General features: G+C 37.0%; 1 long non-coding RNA gene across 3 annotated transcripts in view; it reads left to right on the forward strand.

Moving 5' to 3' along the window:
• The window catches only part of LOC307002856, a 101,565-nt gene that overhangs the window by 14,083 nt on the left and 68,612 nt on the right, over positions 1 to 18,870 (forward strand). For all 3 annotated transcript variants that reach the window (XR_013798565.1, XR_013798566.1, XR_013798567.1), the window contains exon 2: positions 12,046 to 12,082. This is a non-coding gene — a long non-coding RNA (uncharacterized lncRNA). The remainder of the gene's footprint in view (positions 1 to 12,045; positions 12,083 to 18,870) is intronic.

Consider the following 18,870-nt stretch of genomic DNA (forward strand, 5'->3'; position numbering starts at 1 on the left):
TGTTGTCTCTCTCCAAGGCTGTGGTGTTTCTGTGGTCATGAGTCAATGCACTAACCGTTTTAGTGCACTGTCCTTTCCCCTCGCAAAACTCTGATCACAATATCTCTCCAAAGGCTTTCTCATTGAGTGCTTGAGATGAGAAACTCGACAAAGGTTTGCTATAGTTTTTCCCTATGAAAGTTTTGCCAATCAATTTCTGAGTATATGCAGGCCTGACAGATCCCACATCATTTCTCCGTTTGACTGACAGCGCTTCTCATTTTCTCACGACTCTTGCAACCTGATCATGGACGGTGTGTGTGTGTGTGTGAGAATGCCAAGAAGCGTTTGTGTGTGTGTGTTTGAGTATGCATGTTCCTTTGTAGATATAAAAAAGAAAGAAAATCCAATCTTTGAACAGCATATTCCTGTCTGTCTTCGCTGGGCGCTTTCCTTTAAAGTCTATATATTGCGAGGTTGAGCTGTGATATCTTGTGCTCTGTAAATCAGTTCTTATGTCAAGAGGCTGTCAATTTAATTCAATCTAAATATGTTTTCTTTTGTGGGCTGTCAGATGGGCGATGCTGCACAGAGCACAACTCTCCTCCCCTTTTTAAGACCGTAATGTAATGAGAGACACAAGGCAGATCTGTGGGTTTGCGTGTATCGTCAATGTTTTGGTTCACGGGAGTCCAGACTATTGAAAATGACTGCTTAAAGCATTCTCTCACTCTCCTTCTCATTGTCACTTCACCCCATTCCCATCTCAACACACACTCACAAAACTAAATTAGTGCCACACACTCAAGCGCTGAGCAATGATTATTCCTAATGGAGGGCGATTTACCGTTGCAGGGGTGCTAACGTTTTTATAATTGACTTCTGATCAGCCGGATGCCGAGCAGCATAGACAGATGTTGTGGCTCATTTTGGCTTGTCGCAAGTCTTGCCAGGCATAATTTGGAACATTCTCTGCACCTGTGTCCTGTCCTCTCCATTTACAGACGGGTAACGTGTAACCCAACCCACTGAAATCACCATTCTCACCGAACTGTAAACCAACTGTAAAAGTGCTTTTTGGACAGAGTTGTGTGCCAGTCATTTTTGACACGAGATGCAAGATTTCTCCAGGAAACCTTTAAATATTGGTTTGACAAATGCATATATATATATGTATTATTATTATTTTAAAGTGCATGTAAAAACAACGTGCTTGCAAATAATATAATATTAGGGAAATTAAAATGCCAGTTAGCAAAGTACACATCATTTCTTTTAAAATTCATCACTTTTAAATGTGCACTTTGTAATAATGTCAAATTACAAGTCTTACCTTAAAGGACATTTTAAATCATTGTTTTAATATTTTTGTAATTGATTTGACTTGTACTTGATTTTTAACTATAACTGCAGAGTTTTATTTAATGTTACATTTTAAAGTAAATACTTTTAAATGTATTGAATTGTATCTTCATCTTAACAAATGTGTTATTACATAAATAATTAAATGCATGACATACATTTCAATAGAAATTACATTATATTTGAGTTGCCATAAGTGATTGTCAGTACGTTAGGCAGTACACTAACCATATTTCAAAGGCAATAGAATTATGAAATTAAATCTAAAGATTATACGATAAATATAAATATGTCCTAAAAGCACTTCTAACTACGGTAATTGCATGTAATATAAAGTCAAACTATAATACATTTTCATTTAAAGGGGTGGTTGACTATAATTTCACTTTTTTAACTTTAGTTAGTGTGTAATGTTGCTGTTTGATCATAAACAACATCTGCAAAGTTACAACGCTCAAAGTTCAAAGCAAAGGGAGATATTTGCTTTTAAAGAAATTGCTTTTTAAGGACTACAACAAACGGCTGGTAGGAACTACACAAGCTTCCTCCCGGGTTAGTGACATAACTAACCCTAAAATTTACATAAACCCTGCCCCCGGGAGCGCGATTTATAGATTATCATGATAGAATATGCTAATCAATGACTAGAAGATAGCTAACTCCACATCAGCTACATAAATTTAAACATAAACAAAAAAGTTTTTGACATTTTCAGGACACAAGCTGTTGAAGCTCCGCCCCCTGTGCCAGTAGCAGCAGCTCATTTGAATTTAAAGGGACAGACACAAAAACAGTGCATTTTTGCTCACCCTCAAAAAGTGACAACTTTAACATGATATATAAAAATATCTGTGGGGTATTTTGAGCTAAAACTTCACATACACACTCTGGAGACATCAGAGACTTATTTTACATCTTGTGAAAAGGGCATTATACCACCCCTTTAATAGCAGTTAGGTGTCTGAAATCATTACATTCAGTTTGCACTTCAGTCTATTCTTGTAAAGTAAAAAATATATAATAAAATGAAAAATACTGAAATAATATAAAGTATCCTAAAATGTAGTCTACTTATGTTTTTCTCAAGGCCAGCACAATAATAAGAATTACAGTGTATGTATGTATATATATATATATATATATATAAAATAATCACAGATGCTGATATATAAATAATCTAAAGATCATCTTTAGTTGTAAATATCTAAACACACAGCTTCTTGCTTCATCAATTCAAGTATTCAAAGGGGTAGTTCAACCTGCCATCAGTTACTCACCCTTATATCATCCCAAACTATATGATTGCATTTCGTCTGTAGACAAAGGAAGAAATTTCCACACACAAAAAAAGAAGATATTTTCTTCTGAAAGTGTTCTGTTTTGTCCATACCATAGTGTTCCACAGAAGAACGTCATAAAAACATTAGAGCGAGTAAATGATGACACAATCTTTGGCTGAAATCCTGTGCAAAATTGCCTTTTGTAGTGGTGTTGTAGGACCTAACTACCCCATAGAAGTCTAGCTGTCTTCACATGTGTAAGCTAGCATTATAAATGCATTGCATATATCATCTCTGATTGATTGAATCTCATTTATTTAAAAACCAGTCCTCCAGAGAATGGCATTAATGGAAGAGATGGAGGTTTGAAATAGATTGAAAGGTGTAGAGGGATAATCTGTTCAGAGCGGCATGGTCTTGGCCTTGTGTTCGCACTCCTTCAGCACTGCATGATGGCTTTAGAGCGATTCCTCCCTAGAGAGGTTTTCATCTTTAATAACAGCACGATATCCTGTAGAGACCGTTAAACAAGTTCATATCTACTGAACCAAAGGTAGGGAGTGAATAACAATGAATAAACCTCATTTATAACTTCAGGTGATAATCCCTGAATGGGATAGTAGTTGTTAAAGACCCCCTTGTGGTGAAAATCAAGCTTTTAATGTTTTTTAAATGTCTGTGTTGTTTTTAATATGCTTTAAGACAAATCATGTGCAGATTCAAGTCAAAACAATTGCTGAGTATTTTCTCCTTAAAACTGCAGTGAAAAAAAGAAATTGCTAGTGTTTCTTACGTCACAAACTACCTTTTAACCAATCATGTTAATGTGTGGGCGGGCTTTAGCATATCATCATTACTATGCTGCGAAGCAGGGCAGACTCTAGAGAAGCCAGGTTAGCCCGGTATATTTTTATGTTGATATGAAAAACCAGGTACATTTAGCAATATAGCTGCCTGGTGAATGATGTATATGACGATGTTATGATGAGCTATATGCCTTTCTCCAATGATGCTCTTAGTTGTTTAAAACAAACATTTAAATGTGCCATTTTGGTGATCAAAGAGTTTGAATGGATACAATTATTGACTTCATCAGGGGGACTTTAAATGGAACTGAAATTTGGTTTCAAGGCAACATAGCTTTTTTCCCCAATGTATTAATGCATTTTGTTTTAAATAATTTAGATGGATTTAGATTAATTTATTTTCATTTAAAATGTTTATTTTTTAACATTATTCAGGAAGTATCATTGAAGTTCTCTCAGTAAAAAGCAAAACTGACCAAGAGCTTTCTTTTTTACAAAAATAAAAAGGTAGCTTAGTGTTTGTGTGTAATGTAACTGGTCCCTTGGATGTATAAAAATCCCTCATTTCACCAATTAGGCGACCAAGGCACTGCAGGGAAGTTGGATATAAATAATGTACCCGTGTCATGAAGTCAGCCACTGTAACCTTTTTCTAGCTCTTTAAGACGTCATTTTCAATGAAGCTGCATCTCTATCACTTAGCACAGAGTGAGAGAGAGGCTGGTGGGAGGGATTCGAAAGGAGACAGGTGGAATTGCACAGCCTCTTAGAAGGTCAAACCTGGAGATCAGGTCTATCAACTGCCTGCTTGTCATCTTGTTGCCTATGAAGGAAAAATGAAGGGAACTTGTAGTCAAACTGAAGCAGATGTTAGAAGGACAAAAATGACAGATATGAAAGAAAGGAGAGCGGAAAGTTACCAGTGCATTGTTTCTCGACTTGGGGCCATTGACTTAATATAATAATATAATATAATCATTCAAATTTTTTTCTACTTCTGATTAAATCTTCTTTTTTTTTTAGACATGCACAGCGTCATGCATTTAGAACACCTGCTTGCCCTTCACTAGTCAAAAGCTGTGCTTACAATGGAATGCTTAGTGAATAAATCTTAATACTGAATAAAACTTAATGCCACTCCTGGCGCAAAAAAAAAAAGCAGCTTGGCTTTGTTGCTCCTGGTGTGTGTGTGTGTGTAATAGCCTACCGTAATTAACCCAGTTGGTTGTATTGATGTAAGATAAAAGAACACAAGGCCCACTAGTTTTGCTTTCTGCCTAGTTGAGGAAAAGGTTGAGGATTGCTATAGAAAATAAACAGAGTTAAAAGAGTAGGTTGTATCCAGTGGCAATTTTCTTGTTTACAGTTATTTGAGGTCAACTTTTCAAATGAACTTGACTGGTTCTTCTAAAGCTTTTTGGCAAAATTATTTTAGTGAAACATTTTATTCAGCTTGCTTAATTTAGGTAATTTCATTTAAGGAAAATATTTTGTATTGTTCCTCCCCCACCCTAATCAGCATAATTAGGTAGAACACGAACACACAGTACACAGACACACACCTCTTTACTCATCTCATTACAAGCTTGAGGCTTTAAACCATCATGCAGTTGTGTGGATTCAAGAGTACAAGCAGATTTGAGAGCCATACGGCAATCACAATTTCCATTATCACAGTAAACTATGGCTGCATCCAAAAACGTTGGCAGCTGACTTGTTGCCTCCCTGCCCTATCTATCAGGCAATGACTTTGTAGGCAGCGTTTGCGCAAGAAGGTTCCTCACGAAACAGATTTTGGACAGACTTCTAAGCCAGTGTTATGGTTTAATGATAGAGCGAGCTTTGATGAAAACTACCGGTAAGTGAATATTTAATGACTACAATCGTGATTTCACGCTAGAAATGACATCATTAGTGGAAAATATTGATAAAAAATTTACATTTACACACAAACTAATGACCAGCCACAACTTTCAGATGCAATCTTTATTTTTCTAGCTCAACTGTCACGGAATGGAAAGCACAGGATTGTGGGATATTAAAGGCAGCAATTTATACATCTGTGCTGCCTTCAAAAATCGATCAGATGAAGGTATCTCAGGAGACAGGAAGTGAAACTAACATTGCATTCGGACGTGCCTTGATGCCTTCCTGCCTTGGAATGCATCCTCCGAAGGCAGTGTTGATCAGTTTTCGGACGCAGCCCATGACGGGCTGGAATGACATCTAAGAGAGGGAATAGAAAATAAGCACACTAATACAATACAATACAGTGTTTAAGCACACTAATACAATGATTTGCCTAATACAATTATTTTAAGCTTGGTAGGCACCAGTAATGTTAAATTTTACATGCATTGAAGCTCTTACTGTTTACTCAAACAACTTTAGCATCATTGATCTTTAATGAACTCAAACTGATTCTTAGATTTTTCTATGTGCCAAACAAATGTATCTGTAACCAAGCCCACTACCACTATATTTCTACTTTAATATATTTCAAAATGTAATTTATTGAGCTACGTAAGCTGAATTTTAGGCCGCCATTACTCCAGTCTTCAGTATCACATCATCCTACAGAAATCAATCACAGTTGTGCTGCGTATTCGTTTTTTTTAACTGTGATGTTTTTCATGATTCTTTGATGAATAGAAAGTTCTAAAGAGCAGCATTTATTTGACATAAAAATATTTTGTAACATTATAAATATCTTTACTATCTTTTGATCAATTTAATGCTTCTCGCTGAATACAAATAGGCTAACCTATATAATTTTGCATACAGTCTAGCATTATTTTGCCGTTCCATTGACAGCATATAGTTTCTTATTTTTTAATAGTAATGGATTAGTGCAACAGTACATGTATTTTCCATTAAAGTATGTGAATGACCAGAGTGCCTTTTTTATCTTGATGTGAGTAGGTGTTTTTCACCAGTTAGTTTCACTTTTCCATTTTGCTCTGGGTGTGAGCAGGCATTTAGATAAATGGTAAGAGTGACCCAGAAACTAGAGCTACTGAGATCACAGTCATGCTGTAAGAGCAATGCACAGCAGGGTAACCCGTAGAGACAGTCCCTTCCAATGTACAATCACACGCTTTGAATGAAACACAGCAGCCAAGTCATGCAACGAATGAGTAACAAATAGCAATCAACTTTTTGTGACCCAGTTCCCAATTCTTCATATTCAACAATGTCAAACTACTCTTTACCTGTCCATAACATCGGTGTTTTTCTCCCATAGTTTACTACCAGGTACTGTTGCCGTTCAAGAGCATGCTTCTTAAATAAACCTGCAGTAAGCAAAGCTGATGGGCGGATAATGTTTTAAGCGAATGGGGGAATTGGAACAACATGATATCTGCATTCGCACCCCTTCAGGCAGGTTCCCTGGGGAACACGCTCTACTCTACAGTCTTTCCCCATCCACTCCACAGTTCTGAGATGCACAGAGATGATAACACACTCTGGTAAGTGTGGTGGCCTTGATCTTTCTACCTCTACATATCTCTCTATTCTATGAGAGAAGATGAGAAGAAAAAAACTCTCATACATTCAGCCTAATCTGTGATTTGGGCCGCACTATCCACCTCCATTATCACCTCCTCTCCCAAAGGAAGAGGGAGAATTGCATTTTCCACTGAACTCACCTTGGCTGCTTGCAATATCACATACACATATTGATAACATGCAAAGGGTTTGGGGGATAATTCATCCTTCAGTCAGTTCAAATGGAATAGAAAAGGGAAATGGATATAACTTGCGTAATATATTATATTGTAATGTGGTGTCCAAAGCTTCCCAGAATGCATTGCAAATAGGACCGTTTTGGGCTTTATCCGAAAGCTTAAAAATGCTGCCTTCGGAGGATGCATTCCAAGGCAGGAAGGCATCAAGGCACGTCCAAATCCAATGGTAGCTTCACTTCCTGTCTCCTGAGATACCTTCATCTGATTGATTTTTGAAGGCAGCATAGATTTATCCTTCTGCCTTTGATATCCCACAATCCTGTGCATTCCATTCTGTGGCAGTTGAGCTATAAAAAAATAAAGATTGCGTCTGAAAGTTGTGTTGCTGGTCAGTTTGTGTGTAAATGTAAGTTTTTGACCGTCATTTCTAGCTAGAAATTACTACTGTACTAATTAAATATTTGTAAATATAAGTTCTCACCAAAGCTCGCTCTATTTTGCTGTAGATCATTAAACTGCCTCAGAAGTCTGTTCCAAATCAGTTTCGTAAGGAACCTTTATGCGCAAATGCTGCTTGCAGAGTCATTGCCGGAAGGCAGTGAGCAAAGGCAACAAGTCAGCTGCCTGTTTTCAGATGCAGCCTTGATCTTTAATGTACTACACATTTGTACTAATTATTTGTTGTAGTGAAACGGTTCGCTGTTGAGCAGTTTTGAAGCACAAGTTGAGTTGGGAAGGATTGTTATTATTTGTTGCCAACATTTCTGCCGTTGGGTGATGCCCTCCTAATTCCTGACATGAATTGAAGACATGAACTCCACATAAGGTCATTTATTTAAATGTTTGCTCTGGCCTTCTGCAGTTCTGAGTAATGCAGTATCTCCCTAGTGCAATCTACATGTTTACTTGTAGATCATTCTTACACCACAAAACACTCACTTAAAAACACGTTTATCTCTTCTAAGAGGTGGAGTTGCAACAGTTTATTCGCTTGGCGAGAATGCAAGTCGATCAGTACTAAAGAGGCAGTGATATCTACAAAGTGCCTTATGATCTTCAGAGACTCACAGGTCTGCAAACAGTAGGTGCACAATTAAAGCTTTACACATCTATAGACTTCCTCAACTTAAGAAATACAGTATGGGTTAAAGTACACTTGATTAATTCAGCAAACATCCATTTATTTTCTTTCGTTTTTCACGTCAAGACTCACTCTAGTGAGCTAGTGCCTATAAGAAATATACAGAATCATCAGGCTGTAAGGGGGACAGTTTATCTACTACAAATAGGGTAAAACAGATTTGTTCTATATCATGTCTTTAGTCCCATAGGTGTGTCATATTACAGCGTTTCTTCCTTTATGACACTGCTCGCAGGTTCTCGCGTGGGTGGTTGATATTTTATTCTCCGGCTGTCGTGAGAATCGCTCAGTGTTTCTGTTAAAGACAACAATAGAATATATAGTGAGAAATACACTTTGAGACTGTGGTATGGCATGTAGCATCCATTAGTGATCTCAGGCAGCCGGCCACATGACTAGATTTCCGCCGGTGGTGCTGTTTTCCTGGACTGCTTTCATCCGTTCCATCTATAGAGATGTTGTGGTGTAACAAGAATAATATTTTTTAAAAGGATTACATTTAATCTTTTTACTTTGTTTAAGTTTATTCTAAAATAACAGTGGAGTCTGGAGTAAGAGCTTTTTTTTAACTTAATTTAATACAATTTGCTGAATTACAAATGATATTGATATTAATAAATAAAAAAAGAAGGAAAAAAACAGAATTGCACCTGCACACGTTTGTGAAAAACCTGATTTTATTATCCAGTATGCTCTTTGGATCATTTTCAAATCATCCATTGCAAAAAAAACTATAAGCTTAGAAAACCTTTTGATCGCAACAAATGATTACTACAGGTTTCCTTAAAGGGCACCTATTATGACATTTAAAATGTTCCTAATATTGTTGTGGGAGTCCCCAACAACAGTTTTACATGCATGCAATGACAAAAAACACTTTTGTTTTCGTATAATATGCATTTATTTTTACCTGATTTGCTCACCGACTCCCAAATGAATCGTTCAACGACTCATTTTTCAAACCCCTCCTTTGCGCGACGCTAATCTGCGTTGATTGGTCAGATGACCCAGCAGTGTTTACATAGATAATACTTATTTTTAACACGGAGTACAATGATGCTTTTATCAATTAAATTGTGTTATAATAATGATTATAGTCCACTGCTTTATAGTTTGTAGTAAAAAACGAAAAATAAGATAAATAACTTAATGTTATGTTATGTTAGCGATAGCCCAGAGTTCATATTGTAAAAGCACAATCAGTCTTTGTTTGCGTTAGCCCGATGCATAAACATAATGTTTTTACACACAAAAAATGCAGATTTACGTTACTACGAGGTATTACTCTATTCTTTAGACAACTCCGAAAACAACGACAAACACTTCACATCTCAATACAATTGCCATTGGAGACCTAGAAGCTAAACGGTGCTTAGCCTACACAACAAACAAAATAATTATTAAGCATGCTACATAAAATATAAAAGCAAAAATTATTAATAACACTTACAGGTTGTGATACGGAGGAGGAAGCTGATGCAAATACACTTGGAACTGAACCTTCCTTCAATATTCCTTCCTTCGAATCCAAGTTTGATTGCATTTAAAAAGCAATCGTCTTCAAAATGGTGCGAACAAAGCACAAGGCTCGGACTATACTTCTTTGGTATAGTGAATTGTAGCCACTTAGTCTTCAAATGCTCCTCCTTGGGCAGATTAAAAAAGTTGTCTTTTGTGTCGCACTTCAGAACACAGCATCTCGTCGCCCTGATGTTTTCAAGTTTTCCCTGGCCTTGGAGCGCAATAAGTGGGTGTATCGTATTCAAATAACTTGACAAGTTGACGTCATCTAGTCAGAGAAAAAGCTTCGGTCTTCTAACGATTCATAAAAATGACTCTGAGTCGACTCTCACTTTTGAAAGACAATAACTTTATATACGGTGCACTTTCATATTTCAAACTTTGCAGGATGTTTTTGTTCACTTAGATCTATGTTACAAACTACATGACAGGTAAATTTCAAAATTCCATAATAGGTGCCCTTTAAGTTAAAGCAGAGCTATGCATTTTCGGGAATTTCTTCGCTGTATTCTCGCTTTTTGCTCGGAGGTTTCTCTATAGAGCTCCCCCTACAGCTTCAGAATAGATATTTGAGATGGCCACTATTCAATCTGAAAAAAATAATTCCAATGAAGCTGTTCAGTTAAGGTAAATTAAGCTAAAAAAAAACAAAAAACTACATAGTTCCTTTTGTACGAAGTGCATATTTCTTCTTTATTTTATGTCATGACTTTTATCATGTTCAAGTTATTCTTTTGTCTCTCTTTATATTTCCAGGTTTAAAATACATTTTTTATTTCATCTTTTCTATATGGACTTTTTAGTCCTCAATGTAATTTCAAGGTTGCTACAACACCACACCTTCATTCATCACGTTCCTTCTTTCTCTTTTAGCACTGCTTCTCTCTTTTTGTCTTTTAGTGACATTTTCCATATACTAATTGCATTACTGTACCACACCACAGCACACAGATCAGTATTTAGAAAATGGTCAATAGTAAACTAATTTGCCTTTGCACAAAGAAAGACATGTTGATAGGTGAGGTTGACATAACTATATGAGCTAGCCGCTACAGTGCATACATCCCTGCCACTGCTACAATCAGTTTAATGTTTATAAGACCAAATATGAGAGTTTTATGGTCAAGTGTATGACTGTAATACAATACACAGCACATAACTATATCACTGTAGTATCAGATGTTTGGATATATGTGGTTTTCTTCCCAGGGTCCCTGGTTGTTGTTTTTCACTAAGTTTTCATTTGCAGGTCTTAATGAAAATGTATTGTTTATGAAGTCCAGGCCACAATGAAATCTGTCTGAGTTTCAAGCCCAGAATTCATTAGTATTGATTTGGCCGGACCTCTGTTGTCTAGCTGCGGTTTTGTCCAGACTGTGAGCACATTGTATTGCTCTGCATTTAGAAAAGGGGTTTGAACCAGAGACTTGAACTGCTGCTCCTTCTTTCAGGAGTTACTCAAAAATGTTTTCCTTTACAGTATCAATATTTGGAGTTTGTTTTGTGTGTCTGTGAACATTAAACCAGAGCTTTCAGATTTTCCTTTGCTAATGTGTAAACCGATTTGACTTTCTGCCCCTCATAGAGGCACTGTAATGTTAAATGTTATATTACATATATTATACAGTATATTTATATAACATCTATTTCAATACCTTTTATATATGAAATACATACAAGTCGACGTTGGTTGTGCGACAATGACTATAGAATTTTCATAGGAATAATGTAAGTAGTCACTTAGTCACATATCTTCTTGTATTGTGATTTGATTTAGTTAATGAATAATAATAATTTATATTATTAATGATATAATAATTAGAATTGTGGCAGTTCCAGCCATTTTCATTTCCATACAGTTTTTTTTTATTTTACCCATAAGTGTTAAATCCAACACATTGCTGTAAGTAATGTCAATAAGCATTTGTGTGTGTGTCAGAGAAAGAGAATGTTTGCAAACACTATTTGTTTGATTGTTATACTGTTATTTTACTGGCATTGTTTATTTTTATTTTAGTAATATATATATTATTTAACATTGTGAACCAACAGTTAGACCTGTTAAGCACAAAGCAAGTTGAAAATAAATAAGTGAATTATTTCCCTCAATTAGCTTCTTTTCTGGCCATTTAGTGTTGAATGAATTAAATTCATAATCCAAATTAATGCTGCTACATCCAGTGTTGTTTTAGACCCATTTGGCTTTCATTGTTTGAACAACAAAAATAGAAACATTACTCAAAATATCTCGATTTTTGTGTTCACAGAAGACAAAAAGTCATACCGGTTTGGATTGACACATGGGTGAGTAAACTATTAAAGAATTTTATTTTGGAGTTGGATACCATTTGTAACACCTCTACAGGTATGTCTGAAGCATGCCTATATTCCCTTAAAATGCTCCCTCAGTAGGCAGCTCACTAGGTTTTGGAAACGAGAAAGATAAATAGGCTTGGACTTTTTCCTCCTCTACTTTTTCTCTCGCTTTTTTAAATTTAAAGAGATTGATGTATTTTCACCCTTCCAAGCAGCTATTCTTTAAAATCTGTGACAGACTGCAATTAAATGAAAGTGCTACTTGCTCAGGGTGCAAAGACGCTTTGAGGCTGATAAAGGAAAGTTTTAGTCAGAGAGTATATGTGGCACTGTGTGTGTGTGTACATGTCCAGAAAAAGAGGGAGCACTAATGATTGTGCATTCTGCCCTGCTCTGTAGAGTGCGTGATATCTTGAATACCAGTCAGCTGTTGTGTGTGAATCCTTGGATGAGTATTCAGCTCTCCGTCTGCCCTTTCCACGCTTGCTGCCTGCCTACCTGTCTACTCGCCGCCTCATCTGTCCAGAGCAAAATAGAGCTGTGTCTTTATCTGACAGCAGCATCAAGGCCCCGAGACGGCCTAGAGTGGACACGGCGCGTGTGGGCAACCACACAGCAGCGACTTAGGACCGAAACCGATCTGTGGGGACTGAGCACCATGGGCTCCTCTTAAACTGAAGATATATTAAAACGTGTGTATGTGTGTGTGTGTGTGCACACGATTGCTGGAGCTGTTGGTGCAAGCTGACATACCTTAAATCTGTGTGGTGATGAATGCATGCAATATGTGTTTGTGCCAGAGGGGCTTTATCATCTTTCTTTGAAGGAAAAGTTCTGGATGATTCATTAGAGCAAGAGAGAGAGGGGGAGAGAGTTTTGATGAGGGGTGTTTGGAAGCCTTTGCAATAACAAGGGATGGAGAAAGCAAAAGAGGAAATATCAAAAGTCTTACTGAGCATAACAGAACAAATCATGTCTGTTTTGGTGTCTTTTAAGGAATTATTTTCTGCTACAGATTAGCTGGTCAGTCAAAACCCAAACTCTGCTGCATAGCACTGGGTAAAAACATGTTGTATCAAGAGTATTGTTTCTCGCATAATATATCAAGCTTTTTTTTAAAAGTACTAATCATTTATTTATCATGAAAATCAAAGGGCTGAACAAAAAAATGTTCCCCCTCTTAGTAGTTCATATTTCTACTTTAAAAATGTTTTCACATTTTCAATTTCAATTATACATTTATTTGTAGTTTTTTTTAATTTATTTTAAATTGCATTTAATATAAAGTTTATAATTTAATATTTGTGATGATTTTCACAAATATTAAATGTTAAAGATGATGGCTGATACATTCTGATTCGATGAGTCACATCTGAAGCAGTTGCAAAAAATGTGTGAAACGTAACGCACACATGCGACAGCACGTGCTTCTTTCTCATGGTCATTGAAAATCTGAAAATATTTTTGGGAATTTTAAATTGGTGTTTTGCAGGCCATAGAAATGAGTAAAATTCTTAGTCATGGGCATTTTGTATTTTGTACATATTAAAGGGGTGGTTGAGAATGATTTAACTTTTCTAACTTTAGTTAGTGTGAAATGTTGCTAAACAACATCTGCAAGGTACAACGCTCAAAGTTCAAAGCAAAGGAAGATATTTGCTTTTAAAGAAAAGGACTACAACAAACGGCTGGTATGGACTACACAACATTTATCCGGGGTTAGTGACATCAGCAACCCTAAAATGTACATAACCCCCGCCCCCGGGAACACGCAGTCCATGTTGAGAAGAGGAAGAGTTGTTGTTTTAGAGTGCATTTGTGAGTCAGCTCAAACTTTAGCATCCATCTTTTCACATGCAATAGAAAGTCACTCTGTGTGCATCTCACAACAGTTCCTATATCAGACAGAATATGCTAATTGAGGATAGTTAACTCCACATCAGCAACAAATTCATCAACTAACCATTCAGAGACGTCCTGTTGCATTCTACATGTTGTCACTTATTCTTGAGTCTCTCCATCTTTGTCTGACTCCGTTTTAACATTAAAGGCATTTTAGTGTGTCTGCGTGAGGTAATCGCAGCTGCTAACACACACGCTCTTGAAAACCCCGCCCTCTGCAGCAGCTCATTTGCATTTAAAGGGCCAGGCACAAAGCGGTGTGCTTTTGCAAACCCTCGAAGAGTGACAACTTTAACATGCTATATAAAAACATTTTGTTACATTTTGTTTGTGAAAAGGGCATTTTACCACCCCTTTAATGTTTTTTCTATCTTTTTAATCCTTATCTAGGTCTTTTGTTCTATCCATCCATCCTTCTGTTTCTGTTATTCTGTCATTTGGTGCAGTAAACATCAGCTATTTATTCTCAAAAGTTAGTAAAGTTGGAAAGTACAAGTCCTCACTTAAGTGAGACACTTGAATTAATGTGCTCTCATATTTCCCATCACTTTCTGAGTGAGTCTCGATACAGACTGCATCTATTTCACTGCGTGTGTGTGTGAGTGAGTCTCGATACAGACTGCATCTATTTCTGTGTGTGTGTGTGTGTGTGTGTGTGTGTGTGTGTGTGTGTGTGTGTGTGTGTGTGTGTGTGTGTGTGTGTGAGAGACATTGGGCAGTATTAATCTGTTCCTGTAAATGATCTGACTGGCACTCCGCTCTCCTGTAAACGGCGGCTGTCAGAGCGATAAGGGCGCAAGCGTCAGTTGAGAACCTCTTTCTTTCTCTCTTTCTCTCTCTGTCCACTTCCCCAGAGAGAGCCAGATAAGCCGTGTGCAAAGGGGCCGCTCACAGCACAGCCCCCCAAAAAGAGCCCCATTATCAGCTTGTCAAAGTCACTCCTGATGCTCTACACACGCTCAGAGAGGGGCCAAGGACATTAGTTGTTCATAAGAGTGCACACATGTTCATGCTTTCTTTCTAATGCAGCATGCCCATTTTAATTTAAAAAAATTGTTTTGTCAAAATTAAAAGCATTTGCACTTTATGAATCACTCAGGCTTTATTTTACTCACACATACTCTCAAGTTGTTACACACACACAGATGCTTGACAGAACAGCTTGCGACTCTTTTCCATTTGGGCGGAGGTGTATGGGGAGATTTGAGCCCACAGGTCTGATTGGCTCGCATGGCCTGGGCCGAGGCCACTGGGTTATCCGGGTCTCTTTGAGTTCCTGGAGGTCTGCTGTGAAGAGTCTCATCTCCGGAAAGCTTTACTGTACAATTTCTCACACACAGTTTTAAGCACTTGAACTGGAGTGTTGATGTCTGGATTACTAATTTCCTGAATGGCAAAAAAAAATCCTGATTTATTTTTATTTATTTATTTTTTTGCACTGTTTAAATAGAGAGAGATATTAAGAATATTAAGCAGCAACTGTTTTGAACATTTGATAATAAGAAATGTATGTTGAGCACCAAATCAGCCTATTTTCTGAAGAATAAGGTGACACTAAAGAATGGAGAGGAAAAAAAATCAGCTTTGCCATCACAGGAATAAATTACATTTAAAAGCAGAAAAGAGTCATTGTACAAATATTTTACAATATTACTGTTATTGTTTTTTTTTTATGAGCCTTGGTGAGCATAAAAGACTTCTTTCAACAACAAAAAAATACTGACCCTAAACTTTTGAACAGTAGTGCTGCATTTTAGAAATATTTTGGCTTGGAATTTTCATTTCTTCTTTTTTTTTTTTTACTCTAAGGGGCTAAAGATAATTTCCCCAATTCAGATGTAACAAAAAAAATTCCACCACAGTTCTCCTGAGCTATGAATGTGGACTTACTTTTAGGGTTTTTGTTTCACTTTGTTGTTTGTCCCTGAATCAAACAGAGATCTTTTAATTATATTGTTCTCCACAAATTCAGTTCATATTTTTCTTTTGTTTTCTGTGTTTTGCTGGCATACACATATGCAATACACTCTGGGATTTTGCAACTGCTCCCAAGCCTAAATGGAAAGCAAAACAATGGAAAGTGAGTCACAGTGCCAAGGCAATTAATTCAGTTCTGCAGTCCATGGTACCATAATGGTCACATGAGAAGTAGTGAAATTCTTTCAGTGACACTCAAACGAATGTCACAGTGGTCTCAAAAGCCTGCGGTTGCTTCATTAAGGCCACATAAAAGAACGTTGGGGTCACAAACTCAGAAAATATAATAACCACATGTGTGCACTATGCAGCAGAGTTCACACATTTATTTGCATTTAGTAAGCAATTTAAAATGTACACATGCATCTAAGCTGCTGGACAGCCTTTATCTTTTTCATTTTCAATCGTCCTTAATGAAAGAGACATTATTTTCTAATCCAATGAGAAAAGGTGTGATAAATGTGATGGGGCAAAGTAAATTATTCCGGTAATTAAATGCGACAATTACTGTTTGTATTTTTGTACTTGATTCTTAGAAAACAAAGCCGTTTACTCCCCAGTGAAACGTTTGCAGTATTTCCCTGTCTTTCTTCCTCTCCCACAGATGACAATGGTATAATAATTACAGAGTAAAAAATAATCTGTCTCTCTTTTTTTCACCCTTCCACATCCAGTTTAGCTTGGGGCTGATAATATACTGTACTGGTTTTGAAAGCTATTTGAATATTTCTTTGGCAGGAAATCACATTACAGGGCTATTAAAAAGTAGTTATTTGTACATAAATTCCTAGGGAGTCAGTGGTGGATCTTGGCAGAAGAAGTGTATGCAGCTCGATACAAAGGCAGTTAGGAGATGATATTTCGCCAGCACCGTGTTTATTAAAAAATCGGCCTGCTCCTTCATCATCCTCTGAGGGAACTGCGTGTCAGCTAGCTCATATTTCATAGCTCATGCTAATGTAATTAGCGCTGTCACGCGGGAAGGAAAACGCTCATTACCACTCTTATAAATGTTGATTTCACTGGGTGGCAAAAGACAGAAGCTATCAGCACTGGAGGTCTTGTTTAAAACTGTTTGGTGGATCAAATGTCCTGGGAGGTTTTGTTTTACATGTTTTTTTTGGATTGTCTCCTGCTTCTGTCTATACCTTCTATTTTATCCCAATAGAAATTGTCTGTTTCAGTGGTTTGTGGCCCAAAAATAAGTGGCAAGTTGTAGTGAAATGCGGTATTATTCCTGCTAAATCTACAGTTGTAATTGAAATGATTATACCCCCATTGTAATTCAGATTTATTGGCAAAATGTACTGACTTTCAGCTGTTTGGAATGAACAAATCAAAAAAAGTAATTGAAATAGCTCAACACAACAAATGTTTCAAGTGGTTTCACCAAATTCAACTGAAAATGCAACTTTTAATGACTTCTGCAGTCTCAAAATGATCCAACCCCCTGAATAGAATCCCTCACAACAGCACAAATCTGTTAAACAGGTGTTGTCTCAAGCACACCTGATGCAACTAATCAAGGGCTTCATTAGTTGCACCAGGTGTGCTTGAGCTAGAACACATGAAATATCTGAATAATTCTGCATATTGTTGTTTCTTTTGTTTTTTAAACAATGTCTTGTCATCACTTGATGTCAAATATAAATATGGGTACTGAAGAAGCACTTTAGTTATTTTTCTATATCCAGGCAAACATTAGATATACATGCATATCTTTCTTCTGCATAATACGCACAAGAAAAAATACGTTTTTGAATGTTTTTGCCCGTACAATAAAAGTCAGTGGGGTTCAAAACAACATTGGACCCCTTTGCCTTTCATTATATGGACAATAATCCACTGAGACGTGTTCTATATCAAAAAGAAAGAAATACTCATAGGTGTTTCCCCTGAAAAAAAATAACCTAGAGTATAATACGGTTTAGACCAGCTGATGTCATATATGCTAATATGGACGATGTCTGAACTGATGATTCTGAAACCAGATGCAGAAAAGCGAACCGACTTTACCGAGATTTATGGTGATCTGGCCTGCAGCTTTGTAAGTATTTGGTTTTGTATGTCTCCTACATAGAACTACAAGGATAAAGCTTTTATACTTTGTTTTCATCTCCGCTCATGAACCTTTCCCCCCTGATGTGCGGCAATGTTCTTGGTGCATTAAGTTAGTTCAGTCAGCTGATTTAGTCTTAATTTGGGTGGAGATGAATACTACTAATAATGGTTAACACTGGGCCTTTGCTTGTGCAAGCGACTTGCTATGGGCTCGCAGAATCTGTTTGGATAAAACCCACACTTCATCCTAATGCACATTGTATTCAAACACACTCTATCATTAGCGATAATGGCTCTGTTTACCAGCTAGGATATGACTGCCGATCCCACACACTGTAGCTTCAATTTCAAAACAATAAGAGTTTTTGTTTTACCCTGTCTGTTATTAAATTTAGAATGATTATGCATACGGTTAAAGCGAATCCCAAACAACTAGGAATGATTTTGTGGCACTGTATAAGAAAGGAAAAAACATTTTCCTTTAAAGGAAACGGCAAAACTTTTTAGATGAAGCTTTAGATCACGTCAGTTGTTTTGGCAAGTATTTAGAGAAGAACTAAAATATTGTGGAACGCACACTGTGCTTTTGGCGCTCGCATAAATGAATAAAGTAATTGGCCCCACCCCAGAAAACAGTCCCTCATCTTCATTGTCATGGCGAGTGTGTCAAAACGGCCTGTTGTCTAGACCTGTGGTTTTAAACTGCGTTTGATTGGACGCTTCATTAACGAGCAGTTGGAGAATGGTCTGTACATAGCAGGCAGACAGGAGAGAATGGATAATTACCTCACTCTCCTGAAAGGTTTTCCAGCCTTGTCCTTACACACACTGACAGA

The sequence above is a fragment of the Phoxinus phoxinus genome (genome assembly GCF_949152265.1).
Source record: "Phoxinus phoxinus genome assembly, chromosome: 8".
Classification (NCBI taxonomy): Eukaryota; Metazoa; Chordata; class Actinopteri; order Cypriniformes; family Leuciscidae; genus Phoxinus; species Phoxinus phoxinus.